The sequence below is a fragment of the Myxocyprinus asiaticus genome, chromosome 16 (genome assembly GCF_019703515.2).
Source record: "Myxocyprinus asiaticus isolate MX2 ecotype Aquarium Trade chromosome 16, UBuf_Myxa_2, whole genome shotgun sequence".
NCBI classification, from domain to species: domain Eukaryota; kingdom Metazoa; phylum Chordata; class Actinopteri; order Cypriniformes; family Catostomidae; genus Myxocyprinus; species Myxocyprinus asiaticus.
In genome coordinates, this window is record NC_059359.1 from 21,001,785 (window position 1) to 21,017,419 (window position 15,635).

Consider the following 15,635-nt stretch of genomic DNA (forward strand, 5'->3'; position numbering starts at 1 on the left):
TTCTCCTGTATTCTTCTTCTCTAGTGTTATCTTTTAAGTGCCAAAACCAAATGTGTTTTTGAGGGTTGTAAAAGAGCTTGATTTCATTTAGTCTATGTGTGACTCTCTCGTGATGTTCATTTACTGTCCGCTTTTGAGTTGTTCTGTGTGACTTTGTTTTTTGACAATTTGACTTAAAGGTGCTATATGTTATATTTTTACTGTACTAAATCATAAAATGACCATAATATGTCATTAGAGAATTAGGAAACATGCTAAGTTGAAATACTGGCTTCTCCGGTAACAAATGCTACTGCCAGTATATCTGGCTTTGAAGTTTCCATTCCGGGCCGGAATTTCTGTTTATGTTTTGGCCTGTGTGATCCCGTCCATTGCCAGATTTAAATAAGTTTACAGACAAACAACACTGCATGCTGCAGCCATGGAAGACAGCAAACAAACTGGATCAGAGATAACAAATTCCACCTGACCTAAAATGCCTTGCCATCTGTCTGAAAACCACCATGACCAGAGGTGTAGTAAAACAAGGATAAATACTGGAGATGCCTTTGGAAGATGGAGACAGCTTAAAGCCCAGAAATCCTTTAAAATGCTGAGTTGGCTAATTTGCGTGTCAACAATCTGGCAACCCGCATGAGCTTCGAGTCTGGGGCAGGGCAGACAACTCTCCAATATTTTGAATTTGGACTGCAGTACCCATTTCAAACGCTTGTTGTCAATCTTACATATAGCACCTTTAATTAGAGCCATGGCCTGGCGGTAAGTGCACAAGCTCTGATGCATTGAGAGTGTGCTCATGCAAGTGACTCAAGTTTGAGTCTGACTTGCACCATTTCCCAATTCCCTTTCCTGTCCTTTTTTTTTTTTTACTATACCTACTATCAATAAAATTGGCAAAACTGGAAGGGCATTTTGATCATTTTGTTTACTCGAGTACTCAACAGATAAATAATCCAGGGGGTACAAAGACTTCCATCTGACACATATGTACATAAAAAAAGATGCAGATACTGATTTTGAATTGTTGGTCTATGTATTTAAGTGTTAATTTTAGCCATGCAGTTTTCACTGGATTTCGATCAGTGTGAAATGTTTTAAAGTTGGGGGGGAATCCTGCAATTATTGCAGCGATCATTTCTATCACTTCTGAACTCCAGAGTGCTCCACGTTTTTCACCTCTATATTCTTACTTAATCAATTACAGGGACCAAACCAGATTTACGAAACAATCAGAACATTTGGCTTACTGCACAGTGAACAGAAACATTTACTGAGATTATCAAAGACACTGGCAGAACACGGAGACTCACTGTGCTGAGGAAATAGAAAGAGTGAGGCAAACGGGGGGCCAAAATCAGAAATAAACCTGTGGCGGAGGAAGGGTTTATCACAGTTCCTGTGCGCTACTAACAGGTGTGCCAGTGTGTGTTGCTGTGTGTTAAAGCTTAGCTTCGGGATGAGAAAAAGGGTGTGTGCATGGGGGTTGGGGGTTGTATAGGGTTAAAGTGGTTGTGCCCTTCCCACCTGTAGCCTGTCAGCTGTTGCCTGTTGAAACGTCAGCTGTTTCTGAGAAGTGTGTGTGTGAGTGTTTGAGAGAGTTCCAATGAGTGAAGTGTTCAGTAGGATGGCAACAGGAGCTGAGCACATTAGCTTACCTTTTGAGTATTTGTTTATTTAACACCCAAGCCCCATCTTTCCTCACCCTCTGCAGCAACAGTTGCTTGGGTGTCCTTAAACCCGCCAGACAATCTAAAACATCACAAAGACAAGACATCACCTCTTACAGACAGCTGATGATTCTTTGTCTCACAGGGTAATGGCCCTGATGTTTAGAGCTTGTTTCCTTGGCTGGTTTAGACTATGATAATTCTAGCACGTGAAAACTGGAATGATATCAGCTCCCAGAACGAGATTTACAATTCTGAAGCAGAGTTTCACATTTACAAATGTCCTGAAGACCCAGGCCTAAATGAAAACTGCTCTGTCATTGGTAGTTTTTCTGTTGCATTGCCTAATGTTCTTTTATAGGATAACCAGTGACCTAGAATTAAAAGATTGCTCATGCTTGACTTTTACACTGTACCATTTTAGCCTAATGGTACGGATAGGATTTTTTAATGGCCATTACCGATATCGATATCTAGAAAGCATAATGGCCAATTTGCTGATATAGATAATGCAATTTAATGTACACAATGTAATGTATAATGTAATAATATAATGTACACACAATTGCTGAATTTAAAGTAACATTTATTTTACACACGTAAAAAAATATTTTTGTGGTGTAGTAAATATAGCAGAAAAGATTAAGTGCTTTCTACATTGAATAAGTTATTTTAAGTGAAACTTGAACATTTTAAGTAAATTCTACATTTGTACTTAATTCAAATATGTAAAAATTAATGATCTAGCTTATATGTAAATATTATTTATGATTGTTTATCCTTAAAATGCGTCATCATGTATCAATCATAAAGTAGAAAATCTTGTCATATTTATTCGCTAATTGGAGTACATTTCATAGGTAAATAAAATAAGTACATTTTAATTAGCTTTTTTGAAGCTGGTGTTCCCAGCATGCACTGGGCTTGAATAATTAATGAGCTTGCTTTTGAAGTTTATTTACACCACTTTTATTGTTGATTTTGTAGTTACTTTTGGTAACTTCTTGTTTTGTGAAATCTGAAGTTCTACTCAAAATTACCCATTCATGATAAAAAAAATGATATATGTATATGTGTAAATATATATATATATATATATATATATATATATATATATATATATATATATATATATATATATAATATATATTTTATTGTTATTGTCATCGTGTTTTGAGCACCAAGTGTTGAGGTCTGAAACTTGTTGCTATTTCCAGTCTAATAGACTACATAGCATGCATGAAACTTGCTTGTGGAAAGCTACCATATGTTATATGGTACATGACTAAATTTGTGTTTAAAAGGAAAATGTGAAAAGTTCCCCCCCAAAAAAAATTTCATTTAAATTTTACTGTTGTACAATATTTACTAAAAATTCAGTAAAAATATTCAAAAGCAAATATATATATATATATATATATATATATATATATATATATATATATATATATATATATACAGAACACAGTTCTGTGGAAAAGTATTTGCCCCAGCTTGATTTATTCGGTTTTTGTGTATTTTTCTAACTAAATTGTTTTAGATCTTCACATGAGATATAACATAAAACAAAGGCAACCTGAGTAAACACAAAATACAGTTTTCAAAAAAAAAAAAAAAAAATATATATATATATATATATATATATATATATATATATATATATATATATATATATATATATAATTGAAGCAAAAAAGTTATCCAACACCTATATCACCCATGTGAAAAACAAACTGCTTCCTTAAATGAACTGCTTCCTGGTTGTGCCACCTATATCAGCAACAACTGCAACCAAACGCTTCCGATAACTGGAGATCAGTCTTTCACAACACTGTGGTGGAATTTTGCCCACCCTTCTTTGCAGAACTGCTTTACTTCAGCCACACTGGAGGGTTTTCGAGCATGAACTGCCCATTTAAGGTCCTGCCACAGCATCTCAATCGGGTTCATGTCAGGACTTTGACTAGGTCACTCCAAAACTTAAATTTAGCTTCTTTTGAGCCATTCAGATGTGGACTTACTCCTATGCTTTGGATCATTGTCTTGCTGCATAATCTAGTTGTGCTTGAACTTCAACTCACGGACTGATGACCATAAGTTCTCCTTTAGGATTTTCTGGTAGAGAGCAGAATTCACGTTTCCCTCAATTATTGCATGTTATCATGTTATCCTGGCCCTGAAGCAGCAAAGCATCCACACACCATCACACTGCCACCAACATGCTTGACTGTATGATGTTCTTTTTGTGGAATTTTGTGTTTGATTTATGGCAAATGTAACGGGACCCTTGTCTTCCAAACAGTTCCACTTTCGACTCATCAGTCCACAGAACATTCTCCCAAAAGGTTTGAGGATCATCAAGGTGTGTTTTGGCAAAATTCAGATGAGCGTTAATGTTCTTCAGGGTTAGCAGTGGTTTTCGCCTTGCCACTCTTCCATGGATGCCATTTTTGGCCAGAGTCTTTCTGATAGTGGAGTCATGAACAGTGACCTTTATTGTTGGGAGAGAGGCCTGCAGTTCCTTGGATGTTGTCCTTGGCTTTTTTGTGACTTCATGGATTAGTCGTCGCTTTGCTCTTGGAGGACTTTTGGAAGGTTGGCCACTTCTGGGAAGGTTCACTACTGTGCCAAGTGTTCTCCATTGGAGATAATGGCTCTCACTGTAGTTCTTTGGAGTCCCAGAGCCTTTGAAATAGCTTTGTAACCCTTCCCAGACTGATGTATTTCAATCACCTTTTCCCTCATCATTTCTAGAAATTTATTTTGACCTTGACATAGTGTGCTACTGGATGAGACCTTTTAGCCAACTTCATGCTGATGAAAAAGTTCTATTTAGGTGTTGATTTGATTGAACAGGGCTGGCAGTAATCTTGCCTGGGTGTGTCTAGTCCAGCTGAACCCCATTATGAATGCAGTTTCATAGATTTAGGGATTTGGTAACTTAGGGCAAATACTTTTTCACACGGGTCCAGTTGGTATTGGATAACTTTTTTGCTTCAATAATAACATTATCATTTAAAAACTGTATTTTGTGTTTACTCAGATTGCCTTTGTTTTATGTTGATTTTGTTAGAATTTTTGAAACGATTTAGTATGAGATATACACAAAAACAGAAGAAATCAGGATGGGGGCAAATACTTTTCCACAGCACTGTATTATATACTGTATATATTTCCATTGACATGGCTGTTGGTATATTTTGGAACTGACACTTTGGGCTGGTATCAAGACTTGATTTGATTCAGATTCACAAGCTCAAATCAATTTCAGTAGAATTTGATTCTGGTTTATTTGGGTATATTTCAGTTATAATGTCCATTTTGTTTACATATGAAAAAAATTATCTCTCAGCCAATGCTGTAAATTATAGGCAGGGAACTTAGTACATTATGAAAATGTTAATAAAAAAAAAATTAAAAACAGGGTCCAAACTAGGCAGTTTAATTGTTATTAATTTAACAGATAAAGATAACACAACCAAAACTTCAAAGTAAAAGTATAAGATTTATCTAAGGATTTTAAGAATCAATATCAGAATCATTCAAATGAAGATCGTGATTAATTCAAAACCGCTATTCTTTTTCAGCCCTACTGAACCTAGGCGAGTTGACTACTACTGGTAATCAGCCATCTCAAAATGGACAATTAAATGCTTTGCAAATAATCAACCTTGCATATATACAGATCTATCTCTATTTTAGAGCATAAATGATGCAAATATCCATAAAAAATGTTTGGGTTTGTTTATGATGAAAATGCTAAATTTGCTCTGTTTAGGTTTACCGATTCAGAATAAGTCATGGTTTAAAACTGAGCTTAAGAATTCTGAGTGTACTATTCAGAGTCCTTTGAGGGTCAGAGGAAATTATTTGAGATTGTGGCACAGTCTTTTCGAGTGGCAGCTGAAGTGGCTTAGGCAAAGACAAACAGGTTGCGTTGTCTGTTAGGACTCATCTAGCTTCTCTTGACCCTTAATCTTTAGCTGTGACAGTCTAGGCAGGGAGATACCATGTTTCTTTGAATTACAGTGTGGAGATGACTAGAGAGAGCAACAAGATGGAAGATTCTACTCAAATTTTTTTTGTAAATTTTGCTTTTTTGAAAACAAATGAAAATGTATCTCATCAGGGGATGAGAATAGCATATTTGTTTTGATGGATCATGTTGAAAATCTTTTGCAAATTCTTGTCTGTGCTGTTACTGAGGGACATTGTACTCTAAAATGTTAAAGCACCGTTGGAAGAAGCTTGTAACAGTGATGTTTGACTGCAGTCATCAACTCATACAGGTTGTGTATACAGTCCTTGTTCTGTTATTTGGTCTGGCTGTTTAAAAGGCCACATGCACACAGCTGTTCCTGGTATGACAGTCCTTTTATGACAGTGCATTACTGGGAAAAGGGATATGGAAAGACGTGACAAAGTGATATTGTGCTTTGCTCTGTTTCCACTGACGTTTTTTCAGCCGTCACCTCCAGTCAAAATCTTTGAAATCAACCTTCTTACTGATTTTATGCTAATTGTGTTTGATTTGTTTAATGATGGCCAAATGGTAACAAATGCTTTCCATTAAAATCCTGTACTTTCATTCATATTCTAAAGCATTTAAAATTAGTTTACGCTGGAGTCTTACCATAAGAGATTTAATTGAATGCTGTAGAGCTGTGTTCCACTCAGAGGTTTATTAAATATGGTAAGCAATTCATATAAACAAATTCCTTCATTAAAAAGTTTCTCAGTCATCTTATTCAAGTTAAAGAATACTTTATCTGTTAAATGTTAATTGTCTTTAGAGTTCACTGGATTTTGTGTAATAGGGCTGGGTATTGATACAGATTTCCCGATTCGATTCAATTCTGATTCACAAGCTTTCGATTACTATCTTGATTCGATTCGATATTGATTCACATGGGTGCATTTCTGTTACAATGTCCATTTTGCTTACATATTAAAGAAATGCTCTCTCTCAGCTAATGCTCTTAATTATAAAGGAACTTTTTAGGCAACCCTTCTAGGTACAATTTGAAAATATAAATGTTACAAATTATATTTTATCATTAGTTTTGATACATCAATTAATGTCTTGATATTGCATTTATTATGTTGCATATATATTTTTGTTACATTTTTATTGTTTACTTGCATAATTTGTACTTTTTACAAATATTTACATTGATATGTAGAACACGTGTTTACGTGTGAACTAGCGGTACCAGCCTGAAAGCGTATATAATGAGAGAGGACGTGCATAATTTCTTTAGTGCATCCAAGTGTGATTAGAATTGATTAGAAATGTTTCTCTTTTTTTATTGTTTTTAATCAACAACTGACTGTAAAAAACAGAAAGGGTATTAAAAGAGACATTTTTCAATGACATATAGATCTGTGGATCTCATCGTTGGACACACAGTATGAGTTAAACCAAACTTTTACTCTTAAAACGAAGTGAAAGGACATCTGTGCTAATAACTTACTACTCAATCTCTGGTAGGGGAAATCTGAACATTTACTAGCCAGTTGGCCAATCATAGACATTTTTTGTCGCATAGCATGAGATTTGGTTGCAAATGCGAGTGATTACTTGCATTATATAGGGTTACCACATAGAGTGAAAGATCGATCTTGGGATTTAAAAATCTATATCGTGATCGTTCAAATGAAGATTGTGATGCAACGAACAATCAATATTTTTACCCAGCCGTAGTGTGTATGGCGCCGTTCACAATTTACATGTGCAGTTAAAATTGAGCTATAGCAGGTTTTTGCATAGTTTAGCTACAGTCTTCATCTGTCTGTCTAAGTATACATGAACAATTTGTAATCAAATATTTAGAGGAAGGACATCAGCTAAGGGAGTGTTAAATACATGTCGCACATCACCTCTTTCAGACCAACTGCACAACAGCACGGGCAGTTGTGGTCCCATTAACATGTATACATGCTGGATGAAGCTGAGCTACAATTGCATTATCTAGGCCGTTAGTGCAACTTCAGAAAAATCGGACCGACTCAAGCGTTACGACATTTTAAAAAACTAATTATCATTTTAGTCCGACTGAAATTGAACTTTTAAAGTCAATGTAAACATACTGAGTGACTCGGCAATCGTAGTTAGTGTAAACGGGTCTTGATAGTGGATTCAGACATACACTATATTGCCAAAAGTATTCGCTCATCTGCCTTTAGACGCATATGAACTTAAGTGACATCCCATTCTTAATCCATAGGGTTTAATATGACGTCGGCCCACCCTTTGCAGCTATAACAGCTTCAACTCTTCTGGGAAGGCTTTCCACAAGGTTTAGGAGTGTGTTTATGGGAATATTTGACCATTCTTCCAGAAGCGCATTTGTGAGGTCAGACACTGATGTTGGACGAGAAGGCCTGGCTCGCAGTCTTCGCTCTAATTCATCCCAAAGGTGCTCTTTCGGGTTGAGGTCAGGACTCTGTGCAGGCCAGTCAAGTTCTTCCACACCAAACTCGCTCATCCATGTCTTTATAGACCTTGCTTTGTGCACTGGTGCGCAGTCATGTTGGAACAGGAAGGGGCCATCCCCAAACTGTTCCCACAAAGTTGGGAGCATGGAATTGTCCAAAATCTCTTGGTATGCTGAAGCATTCAGAGTTCCTTTCACTGGAACTAAGGGGCCAAGCCCAGCTCCTGAAAAACAACCCCACACCATAATCCCCCTTCCACCAAACTTCACAGTTGGCACAATGCAGTCAGACAAGTACCGTTCTCCTGGCAACTGCCAAACCCAGACTCGTCCATCAGATTGCCAGATGGAGAAGCGTGATTCGTCACTCCAGAGAATGCATCTCCACTGCTCTAGAGTCCAGTGGCGGCGTGCTTTACACCACTGCATCCGACGCTTTGCATTGCACTTGGTGATGTATGGCTTGGATGCAGCTGCTCGGTCATGGAAACCCATTCCATGAAGCTCTCTATGCACTGTTCTTGAGCTAATCTGAAGGCCACATGAACTTTGGAGGTCTGTAGCGATTGACTCTGCAGAAAGTTGGCGACCTCTGTGCACTATGCGCCTCAGCAACCGCTGACCCCGCTCTGTCATTTTACGTGGCCTACCACTTCGTGGCTGAGTTGCTGTCATTCCCAATCGCTTCCACTTTGTTATAATACCACTGACAGTTGACTGTGGAATATTTAGTAGCGAGGAAATTTCACGACTGGACTTGTTGCACAGGTGGCATCCTATCACAGTACCACGCTGGAATTCACTGAGCTCCTGAGAGCGGCCCATTCTTTCACAAATGTTTGTAGAAGCACCTGCATGCCTAGGTGCTTCATTTTATACACCTGTGGCCATGGAAGTGACTGGAACACCTGAATTCAATTATTTGGATGGGTGAGCGAATACTTTTGGCAATATAGTGTATGTAAGAACAGCGATGTTGTCGATATGCTCCTGGAGTCTTTACCTCTACACAGGTGGTCAGTACCATACGGAATATGGCATTGGCATTGGACAGCATTTGTCACCAGAACTAAATCAAAGGCCATTGCACAGCTCCTCTTATATGGGCTTTGGGTCAATGCTATGTGTGCAACAAAAAGATCTTCAGAGAGAGAGAAAGAGTTAACAAGGAAACAGGATCTTAACAGACCTATGACCAATCAATGGTGTTTTTTGTGCTAGCAATTGTGTTTGCTGGATTTTGGCCCGCATGTGTTATGTGTGTTATTATGGTATTTGTATATTTTCGTCCCACTATTGGCAGATTTCCAATACGTTATAGAGTAAGGAGAGTTACTTTGTTTATCCATATAAATCGAAGTTGTTATATGCTAGAAACATGCTCTGTGATGTCCAAACTGCCCTTTTCAAAGAGTCAGTTCACCTAAAAATGAAGTTTGCCCTCATTTACTCGTTGTCGTTCTAAACCCAAATTACTTTCCCTGTGAACAAAAAAGGAGAATGTTAGGCAGAATATAAGTATATTACAGCCTCAGTGACCATGCACTTTCATTGTATGGGGAAAAAAAATGCAATGAAAATGAATGGTGACTAAGGCTAACATTCTGCCCACCTTCTCATTTTGTGTTCTTACACAAGAAAAAGTCAGTTTTGGAACAACTTAAAAATCCATTTAAGCTGTAACATTCTGAATACCAGAGCCTGATGATTTTGTGCCCAAAACATTTAGTCCCTCCCATTGGAAACTCACTGACATTGTTGTTTTATAAACCAGCGGCCGTGCATTCCCACATTGCTCCAAAGGCCTTCAGAGATTTTGAGGTCAGAAAAGGGCAAATCTTGAGATTTGTTCTTGGTGAAGTGAATAATCTTTTGAAAATGCAACAAAATAAGATTGAAGGCTTCAGAACACCTGTTATTGCTACTTTTTTATATAAAAAATATTTTCACCTGCAAAATGCAGAGCTAGTGCCTAAAGCATGCAGGATTTTTGGGAAAGCTCGTAGCCTGTGACCGCTTAGGACACAGAAATCTGAATTTACAGCTGTGACTGCAAAGACATCACAAGAGGGTGTTGGAACAAAAGGTGTGTAGGCAGCTGCCACTACATTTAACACACAAATGTACAGGCCAGAGAACAGAGGATCTGACATACTGACAACCGTTCCAATCCTGACACCCTTCCACCATCTCAGTTACATCCAAAGACACTGATGTATTGAAGGCAGTTGCTAAAGACTTATTAGGGCAAAGGGTGAGGGAGGTGGGGTCTTGGAGGAGGGCTGAGTGTTTGAGCACTCTGCATTAGAGACTCATTGCTGAATGGCTCTCTACTGTCAGCCAGGCATAGTTCAAAGAACGATCTATGCTTCAGTCCACTTGGATTTTATTTGACATTTGATGGGGTCACTGGAAAGGAACTTTGGACACATGTAACGTGACGAACCTAAAATTGAATCAGCAGCTTTTTGTTTATCTTGAGTTATAAGGGGTAAGAATGTTGACAAACTAAATTGTACTTAATGTAACACTTATAACTTAACCTAAGTTACGCCTAAGTGATGTCTTATTTTGCATAGTTTCATACTTTAATTTGCTCGAATCTTTAAGTTTGAACGTGTTCGTTTCCATTACTTTGCAAAAATTAATATGGCACGAAAAGTGCAGTGTAAATGTCCCAAAATAGTTTTACTAGTTTGTTATTCAGATTTGTAAATTCCGTGAACGTCACCAAGAGATCAGGTTAACATGAACATTGTGGTGCCTTCAGGGTATTTCCAAGCATTGAAGAGTGGTGTGGTGTGACAGGACCATGTGTTGTGCTGCATGACAGCTTCGCTCCACACACAGAGCACTTCACATCTCTGTCTCTCAATATCTTTCCTTTCTTTTGCTGTTAGAGTATCTTTACTTTTGAGAGTGGTGTTAGTTCTTTTTAAATATGGGTGTGTCTGGTTTCGAAGGCTGTGTGCTAGGTAGGACACGTCCTTTGAAGGCTGCAGTATACCGAGTGTCCTCCTTTAAACAAGCCTTGTTTAAACGAGACGGCCTTCGTAGGACAAACGGAAACGGAACGTAACATGGTTGCTATGACAGCACGCCACTCTTTAACAAGCGCGAGCGCTTTGAGTGAGAAGGGAACAAAGTCCCTTAGGAAGGGAATGTATGAGGTAAATTTTAGGAGAGTTATAATGATGTAAAGAGAAAAGAAAATAGATTTTACAGGTGTACTTTTAGTCTAATACTTTATTTTAATTATATATTGATATAATTATATTATATACTCTGCATCCATCTACTGAGGTAATTCAACTTGGGAATTAGCATTCCTTGCGTTTGAACATCATATTTACGGGCAAATTGGCGTCATTTTTTTTTTTAGACATTTCTGTTGAAGCAAAGAATTGTGGGTTGTGAGTGCCCTCGAAGGATACACCTCATGCATCCTCTGAATTCCCGTGAAAGAAGGTCGTATTTGAAGGCTGCATTCGAAGTGTCCTACCCGCTTTTCTGAAAGGAGACAGCCTCGATGACGTATGCGGCCGACAAATGCAACCTCCGGAGGACGCATCCTTCCAAATGAGACACAGCCTATGTCTGAATTGGATTTATTCAGTTGCTGTTTGTTATACTGTCTAAAAGGGCTGCATGATTATGCAAAAATATTGTAAATGTTTGATATTGTAATTGCGATTAATTCCGATGAATAGAATTTACATTAAAATACTTTCTTTTTTTTTTTACTGGGGCATCTGCATGCTATATTCTTTATGTAGTCTGCACATCCAAAACAAGATGATTTTATTAAAATAAGACTATTTTATACAATAAAATTATCAATATGGTCAAGTTCACATTGGCCCTCTTAGCAACATAAAAAAAAACTAAAGAAATTGTCAAAATTATACACATACACGTACATGTGTTATTCACTGTTAACCTTACCCTTAACCCTACCCCAACTTCTAAACCTACCCGTACCTTAACCTCAGTAGAAGCAAATGTGAATCTTGTGAGAATTTTGCAGAACAACATGTAGTTTAGAGATGCACCGATCTGATACCTGGATCGGTATCAGCTCCGAGACTGACATTTTAAATCTGCTTCCACGTGTTAATCATGGTCGTTACCGTAAAGCTTTAAAAATGGCAAAAACAAGCAAACATAAAAGCACCATTAAAGTAGTCCATATGACTCGTGCATTTTATTTGCAATGTCTTGAAGGCATACGATATCTTTGTGAATCTTAAAAGGCTGCATTTAATAAATAAAGATACAGTCTGCATGTGCAGCATGCTTCAGTAAATAAGCGGTGCTCTGTTATATAACATACACGGGCTGATATTTGCTGCTGTTTTCAGCTCACAGATTGGCGCGCAGTATGTGAGCGCTCCTTACAAATAACTTCTCTGATGTAGATGCTCGATAGTACGGTTTACTTATATCATGCATTGAGATCAGAACAGGAGGAGCAGTTCACCAGATTTTGAATGAAAAGTATATTAAACTACTGTGAACTAGCCCACATGCAGACACACTAAGTTCACCATCTTCCTGAAGTTTTCCTTCAAAATAAAAGCCCCAAGGTTTTAGTTAATAAATTAAGAAATGTATTACTATTGTATAGTACAATTATAATATTTATTATTATTATTGTTATTATGAATAATAAAATAAATAATTTTATTCTATTATTATAATTATTTTTATATTAAATTACAATAATATTTAAGTTGACTGGGTTCCAAAAAATTACTGTGTGATTGAAAAGTGGACTGAAATCCTGTTACAACTGAAGTGAACAAAAAAGGTCTGAAACCATTTAAATCTAGACACACATTGAAGAAATGTGTAAAGAGAACTGGCTTTTTTTCTACTGAAGACTTTCTCTGGAATTACTGTTAATTTTGCTGCTGCAATATCAAGTAGACTTAAAAAATAAAGTTTTTCTTAATAGGCTTCACTCTTTTTATGTAATAGTTTTTTGTTTTCTCTATATTTAAATAATGTGTAGTTTTATTTATTTTTTAAAATAATTGTCAGGAAGGATGAGACAAAAGATCCAAGTGCAGAGACAATGATCTGATATTTAACAAACACAGCAATGCTGGTAAATCTTCAATGGGGGAACCCTGGCACCGACTGCCATGTGGAGAAGGAAGGTGTGTTCATAGGCTTGTGTGCGTAGTGGTCGTGTAGTGTAGATCCTCGAGGAATCCAGAGAGAGTAGTATGATCGTAGGCTTGTGTGCTTAGTGGTCGTGTGCTGAGCAGTTCCAGTGCAGTGAGGTATCGCTGAGGAGAAACTCAGGAGAAGCTTCAAAGGAGGCGAGGCAACAGGCAGGATGGTAACCACAATCCTGACGCACACAGCGCAGACTGGTAACCAATAAACAGAACATGATACTAGGGCAGAGGGAGAAAGTGGTAAGCAACAGGACTCAAACAAACAATCGAGGGACGAACACAAAACAGAGTGAGGTAGATATAGCCTGGAACCTAATAGCAATCAGGTGCCGCTTGCTCGCAGCAAGCTGGAATGATCAGCGTTACCATGGAAACAATCAAGGCTTCCATGACAATGCTGATTAAGCGAGCCAGCGACACCTGAACCAAACAGAGAGAACATGTAATGACAAACTGGAACAAACCAGCAGACTCACAGAGACTGTGACATTACTGTTTTTCTTTCTTTACATATTAAAGAGTTCCCCCAATCAGTTCCACACAGTGAGGTATAGATATTCTAAACTGTTTAAGAAAAAAAAAACACTGTTTCAGTATCGGCATCGGCTGATACTGAGAGTTCAGGTATCGGAATCGGATCGGGAGAAAAAATGGTATCAGTTCATCCCTAATGTAGATACACAATTAGGGCTGCGAGCATCACAGTGACAACTGCCCCACCGGTCCTGAAATAATGTAATTTAATGAGTGTAATAAAGTATTAGATCTTTAATATCTGTTCTTTATCATGGGCATATTCATTTTCAATTTATTAGAGACTTCTTTGAAATTGTGCTTCAGAGCATGGTAATGGCGAATTCACAAGATACGTATTTAGCACGCAACTCAAGCCAAACGCACACCACTACTAGGTGTAACAACTACACGTCCATTCGTCTCCGACTGAAGTTACAGTCTCAAAATCCCTTCACAAACTCGCTCACAGGAGAGTTTATTCGTGATATCATGTCAACAAACAACATGGGAAAAAAGGGCTCGTGTCCATTTATGCACTCTATCAAGAACTTGAGCTCCGTAGTGCATTTGCTGACTTCATTGCAATGCTTCAGTTTAACGGGGCTCAAGCACAGGGCAATCCTCACAATACTTTCTACAAGATCAGCTGTTCAAGCTCTGTTGTGCGTTCTCTTCATTGCAGATGTAAGTTGTAATATTATATTTATGCAGTTGATGGCTTGTTTATCTCATATATTTATATGATGCATTTGAAAATAGGTGATTAAAAAAGCACTTAAGTTTACCAGGGATCAGTGCTTTCATCTCTCAACACGCATCTTCGATAAATACTAAGTGTGGATCATTTGCATAACAAGGTTTTTCTTCTTCTAAAACATTGTCAATGCATTGGTAATATCTTGCAGTGTTGTTTATTTCTCATCATATTTTGAAAATAGTTAAAATGATCCTCATAATCCCGTCTTTGTTAACGGTATCAAATTACACCTCAAACATTTGTGTGTGATTTTGTTGACAAGATTAACACCGCGTTCTAGACGTGTATTCAGTGCAGCTGGAAACATAACTCGAAAAAAAATTAAAAGCATCTGACAATTCAAAAGCATCCAGCAAAGGTAGGATGGAACAATTTAATTATTGTCCAGCTGTTTAGTGATATTTAGTTGTGTTGAATATTGGAGTTTCACAATATTAATAGAATCTGACATCTGGAATATACTGTAATCCTTCTGATGTAGGCCTATAAAATCACCGGCACGGTCCAATAACAGATTGAAATGTTAAACCAATGCAAAAAGATTTGTATATATGTTAAGGTATTTTGTATATTTTACAAAGGGTTTCATTTTTATTTCGTATTCATTGAGGTACTTTTTAAAGTGTGATGTACAATAAACACATAATTTATGCGCACTCCCTCCCCCGCCCTTCAACCACTGTATGACACTGTTCACCGGTGGTGTTTGGCCCTTAACCACCGCGGTGGTAAAATATTTTAATTGTGTGTATTTTAATGTACGTACGCTTTGGTAAAGACACTTAATATAAATTTGGACCATAGAATTGTACAATTGTTGTGCAACAGGAGGTAATTGTGGCAGGTGTAATTGTAATCTGGATTAGTTATTTGATTAATTGTCAGCCCTACTGTCTAATGATTTCACCTAACAACAGTTTCGTTCTTGCTTCAGTACAAAAAGTATATATTGCATAACTCTAACTGTGCAGCAGTTGGACTCTGATTTGTTAATTTGAGGTTAAGTATATTTTTAATAATTTCATTGGCTAAATCAAATTTACCAAATTAGACTATGCAATTATAATGGCAT

General features: G+C 37.4%; 1 protein-coding gene across 13 annotated transcripts in view; it reads left to right on the top strand.

Moving 5' to 3' along the window:
- Positions 1–15,635, top strand: part of mef2d (myocyte enhancer factor 2d) — a 99,268-nt gene that overhangs the window by 12,774 nt on the left and 70,859 nt on the right. The window contains exon 1 of one of the 13 annotated variants that reach the window (XM_051721976.1): positions 10,448–10,595. The exons of 11 other annotated variants lie outside the window; for them this stretch is intronic. The gene's annotated coding sequence lies outside the window, so the exon portion shown is untranslated. Of the gene's footprint in view, positions 1–10,447; positions 10,596–15,635 lie in introns of those variants that run through there. One more of the 13 variants, XM_051721978.1, reaches the window with a different exon arrangement.